A 14,516-nucleotide genomic window follows, 5' to 3' on the forward strand; every position below is an offset into this window, starting at 1 on the left:
TACCCCATAGATTCCCAGTTTCTCTATTACAGAGAGGGGCATGAGGTTTATCCCTGAACTAAGGTCACACAGAGCCTTAAAGATCATGGTGCCTATAGTACAAGGTATTATGAACTTTCCAGGATCCTGTCTCTTCTGAGGCAATGTTAGTTGATCCAGATCACTTAGTTCATTGGTGAACAAGGGAGGTTCATCTTCCCAAGTATCAATGCCAAATAATTTGGCATTTAGCTTCATGATTTCCCCAAGGAACTTGGCAGCTTGCTCTTCAGTAACATCCTCATTCTCTTCAGAAGAGGAATACTCATCAGAGCTCATGAATGGCATAAGGAGGTTCAATGGAATCTCTATGGTCTCTAGATGAGCCTCAGAGTCCTTTGGTTCCTTAGAGGGAAGCTCCTTATTGATCACTGGACGTCCTAGGAGGTCTTCCTCCTTGAGATTCACGTCCTCTCCTTCCCTTACAGGTTCGGCCATGGTGCTTACGTCAATGGCCTTGCACTCTCCTTTTGGATTCTCTTCTGTATTGCTTGGGAGAGTACTAGGAGGGATTTCAGTGATCCTTTTACTCAGCTGGCCCACTTGTGCTTCCAAATTTCTAATGGAAGACCTTGTTTCATTCATGAAACTTACAGTGGCCTTGGATAGATCAGAGACTAAGTTTGCTAAATTAGAGGTATTTTGTTCAGAGTTCTCTGTCTGTTGCTGAGTGGATGATGGAAAAGGTTTATTATTGTTAAACCTGTTTCTTCCACCATTATTAACGCCCTGTTGAGGCCTTTGATCCTTCCATGAGAGATTTGGATGATTTCTCCATGATGGATTATAGGTGTTTCCATATGGTTCACCCATGTAACTTGCCTCTGCTATTGCAAGGTTCTCAGGATCATAAGCTTCTTCTTCATAAGAAGCCTCTTGAGTACTGTTGGATGCAGCTTGCATTCCATTCAGACTTTGAGAAATCATATTGACTTGCTGAGTCAATATTTTGTTCTGAGCCAATATGGCATTCAGAGTATCAACTTCAAGAACTCTCTTCTTCTGAGGCGTCCCATTACTCACAGGATTCCTCTCAGAAGTGTACATGAACTGGTTATTAGCAACCATGTCAATGAGTTCTTGAGCTTCTGCAGGCGTTTTCTTTAGGTGAATGGATCCACCTGCAGAAGTATCCAATGACATCTTTGATAGCTCAGATAAACCATCATAGAATATATCCAGGATGGTCCATTCTGAAAGCATGTCAGAAGGACACTTTTTGGTCAGCTGCTTGTATCTTTCCCAAGCTTCATAGAGGGATTCACCTTCTTTCTGTCTGAAGGTTTGAACATCAGCTCTAAACTTGCTCAGCTTTTGAGGAGGAAAGAACTTTGAGAGTCCAACCACACTCTAGCTCTGTCTCTTACAGCAAAAGGGAAAAGTATGAGCCTGTAGACTTCAGGATCTACTCCATTAGTCTTAACAGTATCACAGATCTGCAAGAATTCAGTTAAGAACTGAAAAGGATCTTCAGATGGAAGTCCATGAAACTTGCAGTTCTGCTGTATCAGAGAAACTAGCTGAGGTTTCAGCTCAAAGTTGTTTGCTCCAATGGCAGGAATGGAGATGCTTCTTCCATGTAAATTGGAATTAGGTGCAGTAAAGTCACCGAGCATCCTCCTTGCATTATTGTTGTTGGGTTCGGCTGCCATCTCCTTTACTTGTTCGAAATTTTCAATAAGGTTGTCTCTGGATTGTTGTAATTTAGCTTCTCTTAGTTTTCTCTTCAGATTCCTTTCAGGTTCTGGATCAGCTTCAACAAGAATGCCTTTTTCTTTGTCCCTGCTCATAAGAAAGAGAGGAGAAAAAGAAAAGAAGAGAAATCCTCTATGTCACAGTAAAGAGGTTCCTTATTGTTAGTAGATGAATAAATAAATAGAATAAGATGAGAGAGGGAGAGGATTTTCGAAAATAATTTTTGAAAAAGAGTTAGTAATTTTCGAAAATAGTTTTTTTGAAAAAGGTTAGTAATTTTTCGAAATTTAAAATCAAAATTTAAAATAATTAGTTAATTAAAAAGAAATTTTTGAAAGAGAGGGAAGATATTTTCGAGAATTAGAGAGAGAGAGAATTAGTTAGGTGGTTTTGAAAAAGATAAAAAAAACAAACAAAAAGTTAGTTAGTTAGTTGAAACAAATTTTGAAAAGATAAGAAGTTAGGAAGTTAGAAAAGATATTTTGAAATCATATTTTTGAAAAAGATAAGATAAGAAGATATTTTTGAAAAGATATGATTGTAATTAGTTTTTGAAAAAGATTTGATTTTTAAAATCACAATCAATGACTTGATTCACAAGAAATCACAAGATATGATTCTAAAACTTAAAGTTTGAATCTTTCTTAACAAGCAAGTAACAAACTTGAAATTTTGAATCAAAACATTAATTGTTATTGTTATTTTCGAAAATATGATGTAAAATTAAGAAAAAGATTTTTTGAAAAATATTTTTGAAGTTTTCGAAAATAACTAAGAAAAATTAAAAAGATTTGATTTTTGAAAAAGATTTTTGAAAAAGATAAGATTTTCAAATTGAAAATTTGATTTGACTCATAAAAACAACTAGATTTTAAAAATTTTTGAAAAAGTCAAATCTAATTTTCGAAATTTTACGAGAGAAAAAGGGAAAGATATTTTTTTATTTTTGAATTTTTATGATGAGAGAGAAAAACAAGAAAAATGATGCAATGCATGAAAGTTATGGATCAAAACAATGAATGCATGCAAGAATTCTATGAATGTCAAGATGAACACCAAGAACACTATGAAGATCATGATGAACATCAAGAACACATTTTTGAAAAATTTTTAATGCAAAGAAAACATGCAAGACACCAAACTTAGAATTCTTTAATGCTTAGACACTAAGAATCCAAGAATGCATATGAAAAACAAGAAAAGACACAAACCATGCAAATGCAAAGATCAAACAAGAAGACTTACCAAGAACAACTTGAAGATCATGAAGAACACTATGAATGCATGAAAATTTTCGAAAAAAATGCAAGATGAGTATGCAATTGACACGAAACTTATAACATGACACATGACTCAAACAAGAAATACAAATTTTTTTTTTTATTTTTATGATTTTATGATTTTTTTGTATTTTCTTTTAATTTTTTCGAAAATCATTTTGAAAAAGAAAAATAAGGATTCCAAAATTTTTAATATGAATTCCATGAATCTTATGCTCTTTAGTCTAAAGCTCCAATCAAAGGGTTAGGCATGGCTTAATAGCCAGCCAAGCTTTAGTATGTAACTTAGACATGACATGGCTAACATGCCCTACAGTCATGGCTTTACAGCCAGCCAGGCTTCAACATGCTTTATGAAACACTAGAATTCATTCTTAAAAATTCTGAAGAAAAATATATTTTTGAAAACATTTTTTTGTTTTTTTTTTCTTTGAAAACAAAGGAGAAATTTTTGAAAGAGATTTTTGAAAAATTTTTTGAAAACTTTTTGAAAAGAAAACGAAAAGAAAGTTACCCAATCTGAGCAACAAGATGAACCGTCAGTTGTCCAAACTCGAACAATCCCCGGCGACGGCGCCAAAAACTTGGTATGCGAAATTGTTACTCAGGTTGTAAATTATTACATATCTTCACAACTTCGCATAACTAACCAGCAAGTGCACTGGGTCGTCCAAGTAATACCATACGTGAGTAAGGGTCGAATCCCACGGAGATTGTTGGTATGAAGCAAGCTATGGTCACCTTGTAAATCTCAGTCAGGCGGATATAAAATAGTTATGTAGTTTTCGAAATTTAGTATTAAAAGAAGGATAGAAATACTTATGTAATTCATTGGTGAGAATTTCAGATAAGCGTATAGAGATGCTTTCGTTCCTCTGAACCTCTGCTTTTCTTGCTGTCTTCATCCAATCAGTCTTACTCCTTTCCATGGCTGGCTTTATGCAAGGGCATCACCGTTGTCAGTGGCTACATCCCCTCCTCTTGTGAAAATGGTCCAAGATGCCCTGTCACGGCACGGCTAATCATCTGAGGTTCCCGATCATGCTGGAATAGGATTTACCCTCCTTTTGCGTCTGTCACTACGCCCAGCACTCGCGAGTTTGAAGCTCGTCACAATCATTCAGTCATCGAATCCTACTCGGAATACCACAGACAAGGTTTAGACTTTCCGGATTCTCTTGAATGCCGCCATCATTCTAGCTTACACCACGAAGATTCCGATTAAGAGATCTAAGAGATACTCATTCAATCTAAGGTAGAACGGAAGTGGTTGTCAGGCACGCGTTCATAGGGAATGATGATGATTGTCACGTTCATCACATTCAGGTTGAAGTGCGAATGAATATCTTAGAAGCGAAATAAGATGAATTGAATAGAAAACAGTAGTACTTTGCATTAATCTTTGAGGAACAGCAGAGCTCCACACCTTAATCTATGGAGTGTAGAAACTCTACCGTTAAAAATACATAAGTGAAAGGTCCAGGCATGGCCGAATGGCCAGCCCCCCTAAAACGTGATCACAGGATCAAAAATACAATCCAGGATGTCTAATACAATAGTAAAAAGTTCTATTTATACTAAACTAGTTACTAGGGTTTACAGAAGTAAGTAATTGATGTATAAATCCACTTCCTGGGCCCACTTGGTGTGTGCTTGGGCTGAGCTTGAATGTTACACGTGCAGAGGCTCTTTCTGGAGTTGAACGCCAGGTTGTAACGTATTTCTGGCGTTCAACTCTGGTTTGTGACTTGTTTCTGGCGTTTAACTCCAGACAGCAGCATAGAACTGGCGTTCAACGCCCTTTTACGTCATCTAAACTCGGCCAAAGTATGGACTATTATACATTGCTGGAAAGCCCTGGATGTCTACTTTCCAACGAAATTGGAAGAGCGCCATTTTGAGTTCTGTAACTCCAGAAAATCCACTTTGAGTGCAGAGAGGTCAGAATCCAACAGCATCAGCAGTCCTTCTTCAACCTCTGAATCTGATTTTTGCTCAAGTCCCTCAATTTCAGCCAGAAAATACCTGAAATCACAGAAAAACACACAAACTCATAGTAAAGTCCAGAAATGTGAATTTAACATAAAAACTAATGAAAACATCCCTAAAAGTAACTAGATCCTACTAAAAACATACCAAAAACAATGCCAAAAAGCGTACAAATTATCCGCTCATCAGGGCACCCTACCAATTTGAAAAATTTTTGTTGAACTTGCTTGAAAGAATTTATTTTGGAACATGGTTTTTGAGCTAAGAACACAAGCTTGTGAGATTTGAGCCTAATTGTGTGGTTACATCTTATAACCACTTATTTTCCTTCTTGTGTGCATTATTCTCTTTCTATGATTATAATCTTTTATTTGTTTGATTCTCTATGTCCATTATTTTGTGTATTCATGAATTTATATTATTGATGCCATTATTTCATTAACTCACTTATCCAAATAGCCTACCTTTTATCTTCCATTGTTAGCCAATTTGAGCCTATGCTTAACCAACTTGTTCTTAATTTAGCACATTACAAGCCTTAAAGCGGAAAACAATAAATATCCTTATTTGGATCTTTGATTAGCTTAGGCTAGAGTATGTGTATTATTCAAGTGTGGGAATCTTGGGACATTGGGGGAATAAAAGGGTAGTTTTGTATTTTTATTGAAATTATTGGGAATTGGGTACATGCTCATGTATTAATAAAATGTATAGGCCTTATGTATTGATGTTCTTGTATATAGTTTGAAAGAAAAAAAATGAATGAGAAAAATAAAAGAAAAAGAAAAAGAAAAAAATGAAAAAGAAAAGAAAAGGAAAAAAAATAGAATAAGTAAGAAAAAAAAGGAAGAAAAACAATAAAAAGGGTACAAAATGCCCCAAAGTAAAGTTCAATAAGAATCAATGCATAAGTGTTGTGAAATGAAAGAAAGTGCATGAGTATGTAGAAAAGTGAAGAATGGGTAGTTAGCTCTGTTTAGAATTGTATAGGTTGCTATATAGGTTAGGTGGGAAGTTTAAGGTAATCAAAGATTCAAATTTCAACTCCACTTGACCAAATATGCATCCTTACCTTGACCCTAACCCCATTACATCCTATGAGAAGACCTCATGATGAATGTATGCATGCATGAAATATATGTTGATTGTTGGAAGAAAAACAAATCTTAGAAAGCATGATTAGGGGAGAATTGAGAGAATCGACCCTATACACTTGAGCAACTAGAGTGCAAACACTTCTGGTGAGGGTTCGGTGCTCAATTCCTTGATTCCCGGCTTTCATGGGCATTCTTCTTGCAAGTCTACTTGAACTTCGTTTTTATACTTGAATTGGTAGGATTCATGAGTCGTCATAGGACCTTAGCCCTACTTGTGCATGTATGTCTTGGAGATTGATTTATTTTTAACCAAGTTGGTAGAATCATTTTGCATTTAGTTACATTCATATAGATAGATGCATTTAGGTTATTTACATTGAATAAATGTTGATATCCTTTGCTTTCTCTTGGTTTAAGCATGAGGACATGCTTGGTTTAAGTGTGGGGAGGTTGATAAACCCCATATTTAGGGTTTATCTTGTGTTGAATTTAGAGGGTTTTGTCAACCTTTCTCCCATTTATCCAATGAAATAGCATGGTTTTGTAAATTCTCCTTTAATTGTGCTTAAGAATGAAAACATGCTTTTTAGGTCCTTAATTATTTAATCTTGATTTACCTTTGATTCTATTATATGCCTTGATATGTTTGTTAAGTGATTTCAGATTTAGGAGGCAAATATTGGATCAAGGGAATGAAGGAAAAGCATGTAAAAATGGAGAACTCATGAAGAAATGAAGGAATCGCAAAAGCTGTCAAGCCGACCTCTTCGCACTTAAACGACCATAACTTGAGCTACAGAGGTCCAAATGATGCGGTTCTAGTTGCGTTGGAAAGCTAACATCCGGGGCTTCGAAATGATATAAGATTTGTCATAGTTGCATTCGCGCATAGGGGCACGCACGCAAACGGTGCGCGGACGCACCGATGGTGGCACATGCTTCACTTAATGCAACCCGTGGCCAGCGATTTTAGAAGCCTTGTGGGCCCAATCCAACTCATTTCTGATGCTATTTAAGCCAAGGATTGAAGGGGAATCAATATACTTTTGGATACTTTTAACACATTATTTGAGTTTAGGTTAGTTTTGGAGGGAAAGTTAGTTTTTAGAGAGAGAAGCTCTCACTTCTCTCTAGGATTAGGAATTAGGATTAGGATTAGTTCTTAGATCTAGGTTTTCATTCATGCTTCCCTCTACTTTTGCTTCTTAATTCTTTGTTGTTGCAATCATCTTCTTCTATTCTTTTGTTGTAATTTCTTTTATGTTGCTTTTATACTTTGTTGTAGATCTACTTTTGTTCCTTCTCTTCTCTTTCAATTCAATTAGAGGTAATTCATAATAATTGTGTTCCTTTTGATTGTTGTTATTGATTTCTTACAATAATTGTTGTTAGATTTTATTGTTGTTATCCATTTACTATGCTTTTCTTTAGTGCCTTCCAAGTGTTTGATGAAATGCTTGGTTGGATTTTAGTGTAGGTTTTGTTCCTCTTGGCTATGGTAGAGTAATTAGTGACGCTTGAGTTATCTAATTCCTTTGTCGATTGATAATTAGAAGTTGCTAATTGATTTGGATACCACTAAAGCTAGTCTTTCCCTTGGGAGTTGGCTAGGACTTGTGGAATCAAATTGATTCATCCACTTGACTTTCCTCCATGGTTAAGAGGTTAACTAAGTGGTAGCAATGGACAATTCTCATCACAATTGAGGAGGATAATGAGGATAGGACTTCCAATTCTCATAACCTTGCCAAGAGCTTTTCATAGTTGTTAGTTTATTTTCATTGCATTTTACATTACTTGTCTCCTAATTCAAAAACCCCCAAAGATACTTCATAACCAATAACAAGGACACTTTATTGCAATTCCTAGGGAGAACGACCCGAGGTTAAATACTTCGGTTTATAGATTTTAGGGGTTTGTACTAGTGACAGACAAATTTTTGTATGAAAGGACTATTGTTGGTTTAGAAACTATACTTACAACGAGGATTCATTTGTGAATTCTAGACCACACAAAAGTCTAATCATCACTCCCCTCTTAAATACTAATCCTAAACAAATTTCAAATTCAAACTTAAAACAGAATCAAAATTCAAATGAAATCCAATCTAACTAATTAATGTTTTTCTCTAGCCAAGCTTTCAATCTTTTCTTCTTGAAAAATTCTCAATCAATGCTGTGATTAGTGGGTTTTTGGTTGAGCTTTGAGAAAATCAGATAATTGTTGAAGAGGATTAGAGGACTTAGTGGGTAAATTGAGTCCCTAGAGAGTGATTAGAGTTTCACGTGAAGGATTCATGTCACACGTGGAGCTCAAACTCAATTTGTTTCACTTACTGGATGGATTACATTGGACGTGGAAAGTCTCACATGGTATGTGGCTTTGTTTTCCCTCAATTTTGGCCTTTGTTTGCTCTATAACATTGTATGTAGAAAAACTCACGTCCCACGTAAACTAGGTGTTGTGCATACGCATGCTATGTAACACCCTAACTTTTAGCACCTCATGATCGTACTAAAAGTTCGGGCGTCGCCTACCTCTACTCCTTAAATTTCATACTATATTTATTTAATATTGAGCCTTTGCGAATATGAACCGAAACCTTTAATTAAGAAAACGAAGATTCTTTATTTTAAATCATATTCTAACAACTCAACTCGTGAATATAATCTTCTATACTCCTGTAGCTCCTCACTAAGTCGCACCTGTAGCTGAAAGGGGTCGAAATAGGGGGTAAGAACTGGGGAGTTCTTAATAGGGTCGGGGTGTATACTTATATTCATTTTATTTTATTCCTTAGTCAACAGTAACACACCACAAAACACAGACAAACTTCAACAAAGCATGACAAGTAATTCACACAGGAGTCAATTAACCAAGAAACACACAGACACGTTCACAGAATTTCACAACATAGATATATGCACAAACAACTATGATGCATGTCTAGTCCTATATAGGCTGTGAGCTCATGTATCGATTTGTTGCCCAATTCCCGACACTAGTCCTGAGATAAGCGTTTCTTGATTCTTTTCTTTCTCTCTTCTTTTCTCTCCTATCACTTCATAATATAAATTATCTTCGCATTATTCCCTCGTCTTTCCCTAAGTGTCTTATGAAAAGGAGTTATAAAGTACTTTAATTAAGTTTGCATTCTCTAAAGCTTTTAAAATCACTCTATTTGCTCTTCTCTCACTTGTAATAATATTAATAATATCTTTACTAGATAATATTCTTAATAAAATTATAACAATAATATAAATAAAAAAATTTAAATGACAAATAAATAATATTTATCTCTATTCTTAAAAACTTAGCATTGTAAAGCTTTTATTCTTAAACTCTTGTTATCTATGTTTTAAATCTCAAACTTTTAAATATTTTATTTTTAACTCAACATTTTTACAAAATTATATTTGAAATCCCACTTATCTCAGTATTTATAAAAGTAACCCTAAACTTTTATAAGTTTTCATTTTTACCCCCATATTTTATTTATTACGCAAAATACCCACAAACTTATATAATTACAAATCGAACCTCGATTTTCATATACAAATATAATGTTACCCTTTAGAAATAAAATTTAATTACTAATATTTCTCTTATACCATAGCCGAAACCCTTAACCTTTTTCTTTCAAAATATTACTTGTATTTTAATCTGTTTTTGAGTTTTTCGATTACCGATTCGCCGTAAGTTTTAATTTAATCTCTTGGCCATCAAACCTCACCAAAACAGTTACAATATATTGCAAAAATTCATCACAAAATGATATCCCAACCCAAAATTTCCCAAAACAGTTCGGTCCCTGCTGGTTTCATCACAGCCAATCCATGAACTTCTCAAATACATGAATATATTGCAAAAATTCAACATAAACTCAATCAAACTCAATCAATAATCAATCATAATATCAAATCACTTATTCAACACACATTTTCTCATTGAAAATTTATCGAAATCCTACCTTCGTACGAAATCAAAATACTCGAAGCTCTGGAGAAGCTTTCTGATCGAGCTGCCAAAGAAGAAAACGTCAGAAATCGCCTATGCCTCCCAGAACTCCAATTGACCGAACTCAACGAAAAAAAAAATTACGTCACCGTCAACTTCTACCAAACAAAAGTGACACCAATACGTAAAAGAGGAAGATACAAAAACTTTTATCGGATTAAATTTTTTATTAGAGTTACAGATCTCAATAAATCGAGCGCCAAAGATGGAAGGTTCCATGGTTCTCCTCACGGTTCACTCTCTTTCTTTCCTTTTGTTAATGGTTCGGTGGTGAATGAAAGAAAATGAGAGTGATTAAAGGCTAATGGTGTTAAATGAAAATTTGTGGTATTAAATCTCATTAGGTTTCATAAGTATATATATGTATATAAGCATGTAAACCACGTTTTTGTTCTTCCTTTTGTTTCCTTATTGGCTTCGACCACTTTCTTTCTTCTTTTCTTCTTTCTTTTTTTTTTTTAACTTTCATAATAATAATGATAATGATAATGATAATAATTAAAGTTCTTTTATCTTTTTTGAAATATCTCATTACAATAAAAATTATTTAAAAAGTCTAATAAATTTTAAATTCAAAGTATCATAAAATTTAATTTAATTATTTTTAAAAAAATAATTTTTTTAAAAATAAAATTCTCAATAAATATAATAAATCATAAATTACTCATTGTTTAATTTTCAAAAACTCAGGTTATTATATCCTACCCACCTTACAAAAATTTTTGCCCTCGAAATTGTTACTTTGAAACAAATTCGAACCTAAATAAAAAAAAAAGTAGGATCCATGAAGAGAAATGCACGCAGAGTCAAAGATAGTATTCGAAAGAAGTCAAGTAGATAATTAGATTTACAAGCAAACAAAGGTATACAAGAACGATAAGGAATGGTTGGAAAATAATCAAATCACATTCTGAGAAGTTCCAAAGCAAGAATTTCAATGAAGATAGATAATGAAGGAAGAGATGCACGATTTCGTGTAGCACGAATAAAGAATATACTTCGAAACCAAGCTAACTTTGCAATCTCTAACGTTCCCAAACCCTGTAAGTTGCATTACCTATTACTTCTATTTCATCCATGATAATCCATTAGTGTTCCCATATACATAAGTCATTAGTAAGTTGGCCAAACTTAATACTATGAGAAATGCAATGGTCGACTAACAACATTAATCAACAGATAGTCATGCATATAAAATCTAAACTTTGTCATTAAGACAAGTCCTATCGCATGACAGACACTCAGAGTATGCAGTAAAGCATAGTCAGCCCAGTCCCAAGGCTCTAACAGGAATGAACTACTCTGATACCATAATGTAACACCTTAACTTTTAGCACCTCATGATCGTACTAAAAGTTCGGGCGTCACCTACCTCTACTCCTTAAATTTCATACTATATTTATTTAATATTAAGCTTTTACGAATATGAACCGAAACCTTTAATTAAGAAAACGAAGATTCTTTATTTTAAATCACTTAACTACAAAGGTATATATATACTCACATAGCATTAAATACATAGATTTATTTCAAGATTCTCAAAATAAATCCTAACCCTCTAAAAACTAAAAACAATAAATGATGAGGAAAAGATAATTCTAACAACTCAACTCATGAATATAATCTTCTATGCTCTTATAGCTCCCCACTAAACCTTCGCACCTGTAGCTGAAAGGGGTCGATATAGGGGGTAAGAACTGGGGAGTTCTTAATAGGGTCGGGGTGTATACTTATATTCATTTTATTTTATTCCTTAGTCAACAACAACACACCACAAAACACAGACAAACTTCAACAAAGCATGACAAGTAATTCACACAGGAGTCAATTAACCAAAAAACACACAACCACATTCACAGAATTTCACAACATAGATATATGCGCAAACATGTATGATGCATGTCTAGTCCTGTACAGGCTGTGAGCTCATGTATCGATTTGTTGCCCGATTTCCGACCCTGATCCTGAGATAAGCGTTTTATATCGCCGTCTCTATCTCAGCCAACGTCCCCTCTATGAGCGTTACGCATTTCCGTCCTCCTGGGGGAACCTTCCTTTCGGTCTCCAGTGAGTGCTATGTAACACCCTACCATACAGAGTCTTATGCTTAAGTCATAATTCAGAGATGGCAAGGTATTACGACCTCTAAAATAAAAATTTAGTACGTATAGTAGTATGAATAATTGATTATAACTAGGAGCCTTTTTAGAAAAAGGGGGGTAAACAAAAACCGTAACTCGAACGCGCAACACTCCGATCGATAACGTAACGAGCAAAGGATAAGCTAACGCAAGATCATATATATACAAAGGAGTGTCAAAAACAGGAATATCAAGACTCGAGATCCGGCTGCGAAGATAACCGGTCCGAGCATAATAATATATACATATAATAAAATAAGGAAACCCCAAAGGAAACCCAAAGGGACACAAATACATACAACCTATTCTCCAAAATCCCCTCTAGAAGGAGTCATCACAGTTTGTATTATTTAATGGAGATAAAAGTATCTAAACAAGATATATAAACCAAAACAGAGTCCCAAGAACAAAGGATCTTCGCTAATCCAGAAGTCTCCAGCATGCCTCAACGAGAAGCCTCGCGTCCTGCATCTGAAAACCACAAAATCCGCATGGGTGAGAACCAGAGGTCCCCAGCACGGTAACAGCTTCCACATATATAATACATAATAATAGAGGAAAGCCAAAGGCAATCCTAGAACTTCCTCCAGATAATATCAAAGCTTATAAACAAGCTAAACCATATAAGGGTATCTGACTAAAGATTCTTCAGTCTAACTAATACTTCCCTTTCCAATTCCTTCAAACCTCCCAACCACCAGCAGGAGTATATTATAGCAAACACAGTTATATCAGACAAAGAATATACAAATAGGAGCAGTTAAGACATTTAGACAATTAGCAAGTAATATGCAGTCAAATAGGCAATCTCAAACAATTCACATAGTATGCATATGATGAATGCCTGTCCCTAGTGGCTGATGATATCATCTGTCGGTTATAGAGCCAACCCGACAAGTCCTGGTAGCTAACCATTGGACTGTCCCTCTGTCGCGCATCCCCAACTCGAGTTATACTCGTTATAAACTTGATCATAAACATGATCCATATCCATCACCCTCACTGGTGAATATTTCGGGGGCGAGCTCATCCGGGTCTTTCACAGTGCCCGGCCACACTTACGACATAGGGTCAACAGAGTCTCGAGCCTCCACCTGGAGCACGTGGTGGCTAGCCACTGCTTTCTCCCAGGGATCTCGTGCCTCTGATAGTGGAAGTGCAAATCTCAATTATCAATAATTCAGCATAAGCATGCATGAATTCTCATCCATGGATCAACATCCATATCAGCCATCCGGCTCACGGTTCAGTCCAGAACCAGCCAATATTCATATTATACACAGCCTTTCCGGCTCACGGTTAAATCCATAACCAGCCGTTTCATTAGCAATTATAGCCTTTCGGCCCATGGCTTAACAAGCACTTCCACCACCATCCTCCGCATCTCACATAATCATCTTGATCCTCATTGATCATTCATTTTTCCCTTGCTTCACTCGCAAGTTACCTCATTCACTAGCCCCTTTTTAATAGCTAGGCATGTCATAATGATTTAAGACATAAATGGTGAGATTGGAGGCTTAGAAGTATGAGATTTGGCTTTTAAAACTCAAAAATCAACTTTGGGATGAAAACAGGGCCACGCGTACGCGCACTCCACGCGCACGCGTGGATGGCCTCAAAAACTCATCGACGCGCAAGCATCATGCACGCTAACGCGTGGATTAAAGATTTGCCAATCGACGCGCACGCGCCAACCACGCGTACGCGCGGGTGTTCTCGTGCCCCAGGCACAACACTAGCACAGTTCTGGCATAACTCTCTGGAAAAATGGCTGGGCATTGGGTGCAGCACAATCGGCGCACCCGCGCACATCACGCGCACGCGTGGATGGCGCTTTTTGGAAGATCGGCGCGTACGCGCCAGGTGCGCCCACGCGCAAGGGGTCATTCTGCTAAAAATTTTCTAAGTTAAAAGCTGCAGAATTCACAGATTTAAACCCCAATCTTCCAACGGACATAACTTCCTCATTTTAAATCGTTTTTCACCCGTTCTTTTAACGGCATGGACATCCCGGATCCAATTTCATTTCTAAACAGATTTGGTACAAAACGGAGATCCGTAGTCCAAGTTATGTCCCGCCAAAGTGTGCCCAAAAACCATATTTTCATACAAAACCACAAAGTGCCAATTTCAAAACAAGCCATTTGCAACTCTTTTCAAAACCAATCAAAACATGCCCGGTTCATCCCTTTTCTTTAAAATCAATCAAAATATATCAAATTCAACATCAAGCCTCCTCAACTCACACATTGACA

General features: G+C 35.9%; 1 non-coding gene across 1 annotated transcript; it reads left to right on the forward strand.

Annotated features, from left to right (window-relative positions):
- The first annotated feature begins 1,240 nt into the window (after positions 1–1,240).
- LOC148576161 (small nucleolar RNA R71) lies at positions 1,241–1,344 on the forward strand. Its single transcript, XR_015903574.1, has one exon. It is a non-coding gene; the product is annotated as a small nucleolar RNA R71 (small nucleolar RNA).
- Positions 1,345–14,516: the final 13,172 nt, after the last annotated feature.

This window comes from Arachis ipaensis, chromosome B1, assembly GCF_059453495.1.
Source record: "Arachis ipaensis isolate K30076 ecotype BB chromosome B1, ASM5945349v1, whole genome shotgun sequence".
NCBI classification, from domain to species: Eukaryota; Viridiplantae; Streptophyta; class Magnoliopsida; order Fabales; family Fabaceae; genus Arachis; species Arachis ipaensis.